The 14,198-nt window shown below is 34.0% G+C and overlaps 1 long non-coding RNA gene across 1 annotated transcript; it reads left to right on the top strand.

The window, feature by feature from the left end:
• The first annotated feature begins 8,351 nt into the window (after positions 1–8,351).
• On the top strand, positions 8,352–11,375 carry LOC139861549 (uncharacterized). Its single transcript, XR_011763804.1, has 5 exons — positions 8,352–8,466; positions 8,733–8,795; positions 9,116–9,223; positions 9,354–9,709; positions 10,756–11,375. It is a non-coding gene; the product is annotated as an uncharacterized lncRNA (long non-coding RNA).
• Positions 11,376–14,198: the final 2,823 nt, after the last annotated feature.

Below are 14,198 nucleotides of genomic sequence, written 5' to 3'. Positions count from 1 at the left end.
ACCACTTCAATACAAAATCAGTTGAACGTAGCTATCTGTTAAATATTTGTATTTCTCCTGATTGGAAATTCTGTCCTTCCTGTCTGGTTTGTTAGCTGTCGACTTCAAAGCTCATTACAAAACAAATCTTCCACTACTAGTAACTGAGTATTGATTGAAGGATTGATAAAATGATTGCTACTAGTTTCGTTTTACTTACACTTTAAAACTCTTCAAGTACTATATATGTATATACTTTTACATACACAGATGGAAGGGAGATAGATAGATTTATGATAACAAATAACGCCACTCCAACACCATCGTATTAAATCTTCATCCCTTTCATATTTCTGACGTGTACTACCACCACCTCCAACCATTCAAGAACACCACATGCCCACCAAATAAAACTACTCGATTTCTATTACTGCTACTAACAAACTGCTTGCTTGTTTCTTTTCTTTCATGGCGTGGCAGCAACAAAAATCACAAAGCAAATTGCCTTCTGTTGTGGACCTTTCAACAACTAACACAAGTAATTAATTTAAACTTGCTCTTACTTCTTCTCTTTTCTTTCCGTGTCCAACAAAACAAATCCACAAGGGTTCCATGGCTATCTCATGCTGTAGTTCACCTCAAAGCCAAATTATGGCAACTACATATGGTTGCTGCACTGCTGCAGTCTTGCTTCTGTGCTTCTGTTCAGAACCTCCTTTACCAATATCTTTTACCAAACCTTCAACACCACCTTAACAACACACAACCACTAATTTTTTTTTCACGACCATCGCTATTGGCCAGAAACAAAATACATGAATGAATTTATGCGAACAACTAGTTTATGCTTTTATTGTTGTTGGCAGACACTAGTCAAAGAACACCACTTGATGATTTATTTATATGGTCGACAACCCATCCAAATTAACCCCACTTTTAACTATCGTTTTGGCAATCAATGTTACAGCACATTATTTTATTTTTGATTTTGTGAAGAGTTCTCATACGTGGGACATGGATAGGATTGTGTATTTTGAATTGTGTCGGTTCATGGGACCGAAATAATTGGCCACGCAAATGATGATCATAATGATGATTGTGATAGTGTCTCTATTATCTTCTATTTCATCCTTCCCATGCGTATTATGTAATCCCATTCCCATTTAACGGGTCAAGTGTGTTCCCTTTTTTAGTTTACTTTATTGAGTGGAAGTTTGATAAGTAATGAATGATGATATCGTGAATGGAAGGTGACGGTGGTGTATGATCATAATAGTGGGCACCGCATTAATTTATTTTGGGGTCTAGAGAGAAATAAATTGTGGAACTTAATTAAATGTTAAATGGGCCAAAAAGTCACTTCAAGATAATGATCGATGTTTTTGTTTCTTTAATACTCTTGGATAGAACCGAACCCCACCTTCAATCAATCATAACCAAAAACCCCACTTGGAATATAATTTGAGCTCCATCGTGATATTTTCTTTATATATGGCAGACCATTATTTACCTATCTAACAAACCCCACATTCATTTCACTAGTTTAATATTAAAACGAAGATGAGGGAACCAAATTATTCTTTTGATATAACTAGTCGACATCTTTCTATTTCCATGTTAACACCACTCAGAAAGCGAATACAATGATACGGAGTAATTAGTTTTACAATTGGGCCGAGTTATCTCTTTGGGCTTATAATAAATGGTAAGCTAGACTTAGTGGGATTATTGGGTTGCCATGGTAATTGGGCCGAGAGATATCGGACTAGAATGAGGATGATAAGGGATATATATAATTGTTAGTAGGATGATACTAGTTATTGATAATGGCAAGTCAATTTAAGGGTGTTTAATAATATACAATAATGATAGACGTTATAAAAATACGTGAAGAGGATACGGGTATGTGATCATGACGCACAATGAACTAATGGTGATGATACTATGGTATTTGATAATTATTATGATCACAAATTGATGATGAAGGGTATACATGGTGATAATGATTTTGATGATGATAAAAGATACTAAAAAGATTATATGGTCATAAGTATGATTATATTATGAAGAGATAAATACATATAGATGATTAGGTGATGATAATTGATGATGGTAATGGGTTATGTATATATATGGGCCGATATATATTTCAGAAAGATGGAAATAGAGGAACGGTTAAAGAGTGTTTTTGGGTTAGCGGGACGTCGCGGGTTCAAACCCGGACTTGGGCATTTTTTTTAAGGATTACTTCTTTGAGGTAGTTTATTTATTACTCATTATCATTATTATTATTATTATTATTATTATTATTATTATTATTATTATTATTATTATTATTATTATTATTATTATTATTATTATTATTATTATTATTATTATTATTATTATTATTATTATTAACATTATTTTATCAAAGAAATATTAGATACATAAAAATATATTTGATACATAATATATAAGTATTGCATAAAATTATAGAATAAACATATTAACACTAAATATATAAATATTTACATATAACAACTTATTGATTTTCAACATAATACTAATCACATATATATATATATATATATATATATATATATATATATATATATATATATATATATATATATATATATATATATATATATATATATATATATATAAATATCTAAATATTAATTATTTTAAATGAATATACAAACTAAATATATAAGATATATAATTTAATATATAAATTTGTTCGATTACAATTATGTGTGTTAATATATATATAAATGATATAGGTTCATGAATCCGAGGCCAACCCTGCATTGTTCAATTGCGTCGTATGCATATTTTTACTACAAAATATCGTATTGTGAGTTTTATTTGCTCCCTTTTACTCTTTACGTTTTTGGGCTGAGAATACATGCAAATACTTTATTAACTGTTTTACAATATTTATATGCGTGAGTTTCATTTGCTCCCTTTTACTCTTTAAGTTTTTGGGCTGAGAATACATGCAAATACTTTATTAACTGTTTTAAAATATTTATATGCGTGAGTTTCATTTGCTCCCTTTTTACTCTTTACATTTTTGGGACTGAGAATACATGCGTTGTTTTTACAACTGCTTATTTAAATGCTTTTGAATACATTTTGAACTGCGAATACATGAAATGCTTTTATAAATGTTTGACGAGATAGACACAAGTAAAACATTCCTCGAATGAATTATTATGCAGATAGAAGTTCTGCGAATTATTATTGAATTATGTGGACATGATAATTGCCACCATTGAATTATGTGGACATGATAATTGCCACCATTGAATTATGTGGACATGATAATTGCCACCATTGAATTATGTGGACATGATAATTGCCACCAATTGATGTGAATGTTATGTATCGAGAGAATGATTTTTATACACAGGATATGTGTATTATATTTTGTGCACGATATATGTGTACGGTTACTAAGATTTATGAAAAATGGATTTCGTACCCGAGAAAGGTGTAATGTATTTAAAAGATATCGCATGTACATTACAGGTGGGTATAGGATTCGGACCCATTTGTACCATGCAGTATTTAAATCTTGTGGTCTATCAAAATGATAAATTTTATTGTTTACAATAAACCTATGAACTCACCAACCTTTTGGTTGACACTTTAAAGCATGTTTATTCTCAGGTATGAAAGAAATCTTTCGTTGTGCATTTACTCATTCTAGAGACATTACATGGAGTCGTTCATGGCATATAGACGTCAGTTCATCGCGATGGTACCAGATGTTATTGTATTCGTTCAGGAAGATTTTGGACGGGGTATGACAAAAACCAAATTGAAGGTTCAATTAATGCTCATCATAATGCTTTCAAGTTCATAAATAAATTTGGTGATTCGGGAATTAAATGTACACATATAATACGCTATTTCGTAGGTTATTACGCATACAATACAACTAAATACTTACAAACAACATTGCAAGTCATTTAATGCATCCAAAGTTCATTTTACTTCTATCAAACCCTAACTCAAAATCATAAATTTAACAATTATGTTTATGGAGTCTTTCTAAGTCAACCTACACATCAAATTGAAGCTAGTGATGCTAGTAACACATTTAATACATGAACTTTTAACATTTAAGCAACCAAATCTCAAGATCAAACACACCAAGTTTCAAGTTCATGCTAGTTACTTAAAATAACAAGATCGAGCATATAATTCACATATTCATGTTAGACTTGAGCCATAGACACTAATTAACACTTTTATAAGTTAAAAACATCAAGAACACAAAATCTAGTATTTTTAGAAAGTTACCCAAATGAGATGTAATCGGTATGGATTCGAAGAGGAAGATGCAAGGATTTCAAATATGTAATTTGTTTTGGTTGATGCTTGCTCGATTTGAAATAGATGATGATTCTTTGCTTGGGGTGTTGAGAGAAAAAGGGAGGAAGTATCAAAAGGTGAAGGATGAATGAATGGAGGAGATGGGTTGACTCTTTGACCTAGTTGGTCAAGTTTGGCCATTTGACACAAATAGTCTCTCGAGTTTGAAGCGGGTGCGTGAATTACCTAAACGAAATATTTTAAAACGCGTATTAATGGAGGATGTTATAATTATATAACGGAGTTTAAAATAGTATAACGGAAGGTAAACAGAAAAAGGCAGGATGTTACACATTCTACTATCAACCCACACCAAAAAATTCACATCACCATTAATTCACGCCATAAAACACACACTGTCAACTCATCAAAAAGGTGAAAAAAATAATAAAACATACATTCAAAACCCGCACCACTCCCCATTGCAAATGGTCTTAAAGGACCTGCTAGGTCTCATATTATTGATACGATTTGTATTGTTAACCTTTTAAGTACTCACTTTGTACATGATGCATATGTACTCTATAAATATGCATCATCTTCTTCATTTAGAAGGTTAGATACATCACTTCACACTAATATATTCACTTTAACCTACACCTAGTTAACCAAAAATAAATCCTCTCAACCTATCTCACTTTGTAATCCTTTCATCATCAATGAAGTGTGACTAGAAGTTATGTTCTGATTCAGTTTATCTTCATCATCATCATCATCGTTATTCTATATACATACATATATCGATATATACGTATACTCCTGTTATATTCATACAATCTCACACAAACACGAATTAATCAAAATTAAGCTTTACAAGACCCGTGTGGGGTTTTAAAAAACAAAAAGTCAATGAACAATAATTTCCACACCAAAAAATAGACTATCTGAGATCACAGATATTTTTCAAAGCAAACCAAGTTATTAATTTTATTCAAAATGTTACATGATCCCAACACGAATGCACTACATGATCCCAACACAAATACGATAGCTATAGCCGAAAAGAATTATATATCAATATAAGAAAAAAATTATATCGAATGCAGTATGAAGGTAGTTCCCTGGATGAAGTTAACCGATTGATGCTAACACGATTAGAAGGAAGAACGAAAAAGCCTGTATTGATTAACCATTATGACAAATCGAGATTTGATTATTTTATCTTTTGGAGATCCATTGAAAACACTTGATTTGCATATCGTTAGACAATAGTCGATGCAACCCATTTAGATTTACAAAATATTTTGGTGTTTCAATTTTTTAAAAGAGTATAGCCTCAAACCCAGTTCGACGCTTGCCAAATGCGACTACCCATTTCTGATTTTATATCTTGATTTACACTTGAGAACGCTTCAATGGTATTACCAAATATGGGGTATAATAATCATGCTTGTATTTGCTGATATGGCCTACTATGTTTGAAAATCACGTAATTTAGAATGTTCAAGGAGTTGAAAAGATCTGAAGAGGAATTAACTAGTGAAATTGAGAAGACAAACAAATTCAAGCTTGCGAGTATAAGATCATGGGCTCTAATGCAGTTCTTCATGCAACTGAAAAATGAGAATTAGAATGAAAGTTAAACAAGTTTGAATTTGCTAATATTTGAGTCTTATGTTGTATTGATGATGTAATTGTTTGTAGATTTTGGTTTGTTGTGTTTGAATGGGCAAATATGATCTGCTTTTTTGAATTGGCAGATATGATCTGCTGCATTGTTTTGTAAATGCCTGAAGGCTTTTCTATTCCCCATCGGTTGTGTTTTTCGACTGGGTTAATGTTCGAGATACGAATCCCCTTCCCCATTCAGTTCAAGCTGGTGGATTTGAATTGCTTGTAGAACGATCGGGTATTAGATTTGGTTAGGTGTAAGTTGATGATCGTAATTGGGACACGAATTGATCTTTGAACGTTAATGGAGTTAGTATTGAGGCAATTATGAAAAATATGTGTAAAGGTAATAATTCGGAGTCGGGGGAGATCCCATCTTCTCGGGTCTAGGATACAAGTACTTCTTGTGATCCAACATCTGTTGGTCGAGGCGGTAGATTGTATTGTGATTGCTCTGATCCTCCGTGTGACGGTTTTTGTTGTGCTCGGTTTAAAAAAATAGAGGCGAAAGTTGTTGGGTCTAAAGTTGATGCTGGTAATGTGGCTCACGATTCACGAAGAAGAATGGAGGTAAGAACCGGATTGATCTCGTTCAAGTTATACCATAATAAGGATGATTCAGATTTTAGAAAGGCGGTGCAAAACTTATTTAGGGAAACTCATGTTAACGACCGTGATGGTGCTTCTTCGGTTGGGGTATTTCCTCGAATGGCGAAGGTGATCTTTTTGAAGATCTTGTTGACCAAGGATTGTTAGCCCCTTCAACTGCTATCTTGGTCAGCAATGGTTCCTCCAACGTTTGATCTTCTAAATTTGATAATCGGTCGGGTAAGAAGATTATACGTGAGACGGTGGATGGAAATATGATAAAAACGGGCACATTTGGTCGTTGATGATGTTTTATTTTGGTTATTTTGTTTTTGTTTAGGTCTTTTAGATGGTTTTGCTTCCTTTGTTCTTTTTTGTTTGTTTCATTACCTGTTTTGTTATGTATTCGTTGAGCTCAGTTATAGATAATTTCTTAGTACGGTCCTCTCCGGGCTTATTTGTATTCTTCGTTTGATGGCGTTTTTTTTAAAACATCATCATTTTTATATGAGTTATCGCTATTTTTTAAAACATAAAAAATAAATAACGCCTTTCTCGTAATTAACTTCTCTACATGCGCGTGTGAACATTATTCTAAAAATGGATAAGACATAGACAACAAAATGGTATTATGCATCTTCTATTTGTGGGTCAAATTGCCCTCTCCCCATTGGTTGAAAACTCACTATTCATTTTGTTCCCCCATTTTTTTCCTTTTAATTTATAACAGGTTTAATGTATTTTTTTATTATTATTTTGACCTATGTGAGCTGGTTTCCAACAGAAAACCCTTTAAAAGGGCTAAGTTGCTCAAATGAGCTTATAGGAAGCTTGGCCCAACAACTGTACATTTGGCCCAACTACTGTTATAGCGAAGATTTGACTCAAAGTACCGTGAAAAAAGGGATTGCGTGTTTTATCACATACCCAACACCATACTTGAACACCTCTTCCACTTTCTTCACCTTACTTCTTCAATCGTACCATTTCTTTTAACCCTACTTTTCTATTCTCTTCTCCAATAACATTCCGAATTGGCAATAATTCAAAAGTAAATTCCCATTTTCAGTTACTTTTCTTTTCAAATTTTAAGGAGAAAATATATAATTTTTCTTACTTTTTTGGTTTGACTAATTGGTTTACGGAAAGAGATCGAACAACTTAGGTGCAATCTTGCAAAAATTTCCTCCACCTCTGATGACAGTACTACCATTAGTGATGTGGAAATCTCATCCGATTTACAGGTATTATAATTTATCTATTTTTTTTCTTAATCAAATTTCAGTTACATGTTTATAGTATTACTATTGTTTTAGGGTTTGATTTCTGTAACCTCTGTTTGGTTTCTACTTCACTTGAACCCTCGGGTTTCTGAGATTAGGGTTCTATCAGAATGAACAAATAAAGCGCTTATCAGATTATACATTCATCCAGAAAATTTTGAATTCGCTGAAATTAGAAGAAGAGGTGATCTCTCATCTTCCTTATTTTGGTTTGTTTTAGTTATTCTTGCTTTACTTGATAGAAGAGGGGGGTAATATATCATCTTCTGTATTTAATTTTTATTTTTATTTTGTGGTTTTGATTAATTATTGCAGGTTGTGGCTGTATCTATTTCCGATTCACACTGTAGGTAACAAATTTAATATAAGTTTTTTAGTTTACATTCGTTTGCTCCTTTGCATTTTGTTGTTTGCTAATTGTTTGTATATTTAATAAAGGTTTACACTTTGGGGATTTGAGGGGTATTATAAGTATTTGCTTTGAACTGATGACTTTCGGTTTAAGTATGTTTGTTTGAAATTGATTATTATAATCAACAAAGCAACTTTTTTTACTAGGTTCGGATCATATTTATAGGTTCGCATATGATGGATTTGGTATCCATTTACTGTGGACTTCTATGCAACGTATTAACAGGTAATAGTTATTACTGAGCTCAAATTTTCTCTCATTGTTCAGTTTCTTAATGTGTTATGTGTTTGTTGGTTATTGTTGTTTTTGTATTTTGTTTTTAATTTATTAATCTGCTGCTCTGGCATGTTGTTTAGTCTAATATGTGCTTTTATGATCATGTCCAATTTACTGGAGCTGTTAAGTATTAACAGGTGGCAATATCAAATCAAGTTAAATAGCCATCATTCTATTAGTAAATAATGACATCTAATCCTCTTTTTTTTTTACAGATTATACACAGACAATCACGTATATCTTTAGCTTTCTAAAGTTTTGATTTCATCTGCAATCATGTAAGTTAATCTGTATATGCTTTATTCTTTAATTTTAGTGTTCATAGCAACAGTTAACTTTAAAAAGGTTTTTTCTTTGGTGGATTTAAAAGTAAGTTTTCACTAATCTAATATGGTTTATATTCATCGAGTGCTTATGTTCCCTCATAAATGTCCGATTTCAATGTCAAATTAAGTTGTTTTCACATTCTAGATATCAATCAGTATATTATTTTACTTTGTTATCACTTATAATTATACACGGTACACTCTATACGATGTCGTCACCAGATATCATTCATACACTTTTTTTCCTGCCTGAAAAATGTTTATTTGTGAAGGTCTCGGCTATGTGTGAACAATTTGCCAAAGCATGCAACCGAAGACCGCTTCCGAGATTATTTTTCTCAAAAAGGAGAAGTTACAGATGCCAATCTTATGCGAACGAGGTGTCTATTTTAACCACTTTACACTTAAAATCACATTAAAGACTATACATATTTATTATTTGTATGTTTGATGTGACATTTTATAAGTTCTTAAAGCATTAAATAACCTTTGCCTTCAACGTTCTTTCAGTGATGGTAAGAGCAGACAATTTTGTTTTGTTGGATTTCAATTTTCAGGTATCGTATTATTCTTTTATTTGTATATAACTAAACTTTTAATGCCTTGTGGGAACACTAACAAGAGTTGGTGCTTATAATTAATGTGTGTGTGTTCTAATTTTGATGTTATTAGTTTGATAATTTTTAATTGGGTTAAATCATAACTGATTACCCATGTAGAAGTATTCATATGTAAATGGGTCAGAATTCCCACCTCTGGATACTTACTACCTTAGGTATAACTTTGACCTGCAAAATTTTCAGGTGATGACCTACTGGGAATTGCTATGGAGCCAGGAAGACTACAAGGAATGGGTGCCCTATCAGGTAACCGTATTTATACTAATTCATAAGTATATGTACCCATCATTATTCTTTGTTGGCAATCACAAAGGTCAGGTAGTTGTTGCCCTATCAGGTAACCGTATTTAGTAGGTTTGCAAAATGGACAGGATAGGGCGGGGTTGGTTTAGGATGACAAGCAACTACTTTATTTGACATACGAACAAATAGTATAAATAGTTAATGCATTTATCGTGATTACACTACAAAGGAATTAGTGTAAATATTTACCCATATATCATCATTTCTTGGCAATCTCAAGGATTAGTTAGCTGCAACATTCCTGTATATTTTCGATGCTGTTAGTATTGGGTCGGGTAAGGTTGACCTAATGACCTGATGTATGTTTTATCCGGTAACAGGTCAACCAGTGTAATAATATAGCCTCCTACATGATTAAAGAGATGAATGAGGAGAGGAGAGAATAACTGGATGACACATGTTACGGAGTATAATTTTATGGTATTATGAAAATTTATACAGTTGGAAACTAATCATTTTCTAAAACAAATCTGCATTATTTAGGAAAATAATCAAAATTTTAAAATATAGGGAAATGGATGAAAGTTTTTCCACTTTACCTGTCTGACCCACTACAAATCATCATAACCCAAATCGACCCTTTCATAAGTAAATGTGTCAAAACTGCCTCTCCTTAATTAGTACTACAGCAGGTTTCAAGTAACTGCTGATTACTTAGAATATCATAACAAGCCAAATTATATAAAGCCAAATCACAGATTAATCATCTTATAAGTCTAGAGTAACATATATATATATCAGCCCCCATTGTTTTATTATAGACATTTGTCACTGGTCCTAAGTGCTCTCCTGTAGAACATAATTCAGATATCTACCTAGAGTCCATCTACAAAACCACTCAGTGCAGCAAACATATGTAATCATTCAGGAGAGTCATATAACAAGTTGTTATTGCATAATTTGAGTAGAAATATCACTCGTCTGTATCAATAATATACTAGATCAATTGCTAGTGTTATCTGAATATTTTTTTATTCATTTATTATTAGATGGTCATTGATAGCGGGAAGATTACCAGGGCGAACCGATAATGAGATCAAGAACTATTGGAAATCTCATTTAAGCAAAAAGAAGGAAACTAAGGAAAAACAACTGGAACACTATTTAACAAGACGTGGCTCGAAATTAGCTGAGGTGGATAAGGAGATGAAAGAAGAGGATGAAACTGGTGTAGAGAAACATGGAGTTGAATCTTCAAAGTTTAGTTTCAACGTTGACGAGTTTTTTGACTTCTCGAATGAAGACCTGTTGCCGAGTTTAATTTCAATTTTTTAAACTCAAATTTCATTTTAATCTATCATTCTCCATATTTTATTTTGTTTATATATCATTGTCCAGATATATTTACTCTTGTGACGTACAACAAATCGTTTAACTTATTTTTTTTTTTTAAATTTGACAGGAAGGGCGTTATGAGTACAAGTACATTATGGATGGTGAATGGCTGACAAATCAATATGAACGTCTTACTCCTGTTGACAAGCATGGCAATGTTGAGGAATTGTCGTATTTAGTAGTCAAATTCTATCAAGAAAACAAAGTCCTATTCTATAACCAAGTATGTGAAAATGGTATTAAAAAAATTGATCGGTTATGGTGAATCCAAAGTCGCATTTGTTAATTTTATGACTATTAATCAAGTCATATTATACTACTGATACTTTGGTATATGACTATTAATACTTTGCATAATATGATGTTGTATATTTTGCTATTAACGTTTTTTAACGAATTAATAAGTCAGTATATCTAACATGTGTGAGAGAATGTGTGAGAGAGAAATTCTAGTGAGAGAAAGTGAGACCAACTTGAGAGATTGTGAGGATGGGGTATGGGAAGAAGTGAGGAAAAAATGCACAAACTCGGGCACGATTAGGGATAGGAATCATCATAACGGTAACAACGGGATCGACAATAACTCGCGTTTAATCAGAAATCATCTTAAATCGTTTATGTTCTACAATTTCCCGGACGAGTGGAATGTGGTGGAGCTATGGAGAATGTTCAAGAATTATGGCAACGTACGAGATGTTTACATAGCCCAGAAGAAGCTGCAAAATGGCAAACGATTCGCTTTCGTACGATTTGGTGAACCAGTGGATCAGGATAAACTTCTGAAAAAACTAAGGGAGATAAGAATAGATGGTCACATTCTGTTAATCTATAAGGCAAAGGAGAAGTGTGAGAAGGTGAATGAGAAGAATGATAGAGAAGAGAAGGTTCATGAGTACAGTAGCAAGGATAGGGGATGTCCAAACCAAGCACAATCCTTTAGTGCCCTAAGAGATGACAGAAAATTCACCGAAGTTCTAAACAACCAGAGAAGAGATCGAACCAAAGATTTCCCTGATTTAAGGGAAACAATCTTGAACAAAAAACGCGATTCTTCAAAAGAATGCCCAGATCTAAGGGATACCATTATAAACAAAAGAAGTGGTGGTCTGAATGGGGCAAACAAAACTACTGTAGGCGTTGATGATTGTGCGACTAAAATCTTCAAAGAACGTGAAGTAACCCTAGAGGAGACAGAAGATAACAGCGAAGTTCTGCAAAAAACACTTATCGGAGAAGTTAACAAGTTAGAACACCTGAACAACTTTCATTCAATTTGCGATGCTGAAGGGTTGTGCAATTACCAAATCAAATATCTGGGGGGTTTGGAATTGATGGTCATCCTTGAGTCAGGCAATGCAGCAGAAGGTGTGGTCATCTAGTGTAGTAAATCAAGATGACCACTTTCTCAAAAAGTGGCTCACCAATATTCGGCTAGGTGTTAATCCTTACTCCACGGCTGGCAGACTTACCTGGCTCAACATATTGGGAGTACCAGTTAGATTGTGGAAAGAATCTACTTTTCGTAAAATAGCATAGTGGTATGGAAGAATTCATGAAACGTTTAACTGCTCGTTTGAGGGAGACCAAAACTTAATTTCTGGAAAAGTTCTTGTTAGTCTTAAAGGAATCAACCTTATAAATGAAACTGTGAAAGTAAGATCAGGTAAATGGGTTTTCTACGTCAAGGTCACAGAAGAAATAGACGACATCATAGAAATTGACCTAGAAAACCCTAATATAAGTGAATGGGGTGATGATGTAGATGCTGATATTAGCGACGATAGCGAGGCAGATGATGATGCAACGGACGACGATGATGTAGATGATGATGCAACAGACGACGACGACGACGGTGGCCGGAAACTAGTACCGGAAACTCCTATTGCAGATGAAGGGTCGGGCACCGGGGAATGTGCATTGGGAATCAACACCAATAATGATGATGTTTCACAGCTCAATTCAAAAGAAGGTACTGGAAAAGCAAACGATGCCACCTACGCGCAAACTAAACATAAAGGCATGCATCGGTCAAATAAAAATAATGATGACATTTTTCTCCAAACCGTTAACAGGGTATCCAATCTGGCAAATAATGATTTGGACGTTCATATGAGTAATGGTTCTAATATTGGGCCAAATGACTCAGCTAAGCCGTCTAAGCCCAATGATCATTGTGTTGATGCAAAAGAAACACCACCCTCTCCTTTGCAAGCCAGCCCTCGTAATCCACACCACTCAACCCAGTTATTAAGCCCAAGCCCAATCAGGAAGATTAACCTCAAGCCCAATACCCATAACCTTTCCCCCACGCCTATCTCCACCTCCAGAGCCGTCAATCCCCAAACAACAAATATTCCTTCTAACCACACACAATCAACTAATTCTCGTAACCACTCCCATCTTAACTCCCCTAACTTGACCAACAACCCTAAACTTTCTTTACCCAAATCCACACCCACTGGATCTGCTAGAATCATACCAAACACCTTCGATACCTCAACCAAATCGACTGAATCTAATGCACCTTCCCAAAAGAAAACCATCCCAAATTTTGCTGCCAAAAACAAGTCTAATCACAACAACGACGACACTAACTCAATTGAATCAGAAGACGGTACTGAATTGGACGAGGTGTACGAAGACGGGGTTAACATTAGGGTAGTGAACAAAAGGAGAACAAAAAACAGTGAGAAAGGTCCCACTAGTGGCAATTGGAGGGCGTCATCCCTGATTATGCGAGCTAAATGCCTAGCAAGAGCAAACCACAAAAGTGATCGCAAACCCGGTTCAAAGCATAGCCAATCTTCAATGAAGGGCAAGAAATCCAAAAGCAGCGAATCCAACCAAAGTGTTTCCTTGAACAGGAAGTACAATGCCAAGCAAAGAAAGCAAAAATCAAAAAACCTGGAGGGTTGTGGAGATACGGGTAGCTGCGAACTCAGTGAAGATCTTGGCGCATTCGCAAACCAAATTGGTCTTGAATGGGATGCTATCCCACCAAAGGTCTGAACCTCCCCTTTTACCTCGCTTAGTATGTTTAATTATGAAAATCCTATCAATAAACATCAGGGGGTTCGGGTCAGGTAAAGATAGTAAG

This window comes from Rutidosis leptorrhynchoides, chromosome 8, assembly GCF_046630445.1.
Source record: "Rutidosis leptorrhynchoides isolate AG116_Rl617_1_P2 chromosome 8, CSIRO_AGI_Rlap_v1, whole genome shotgun sequence".
NCBI classification, from domain to species: domain Eukaryota; kingdom Viridiplantae; phylum Streptophyta; class Magnoliopsida; order Asterales; family Asteraceae; genus Rutidosis; species Rutidosis leptorrhynchoides.
The sequence above is the reverse complement of the archived record's forward strand: the minus strand, read 5'-3'. Positions and strand labels throughout refer to the sequence as shown.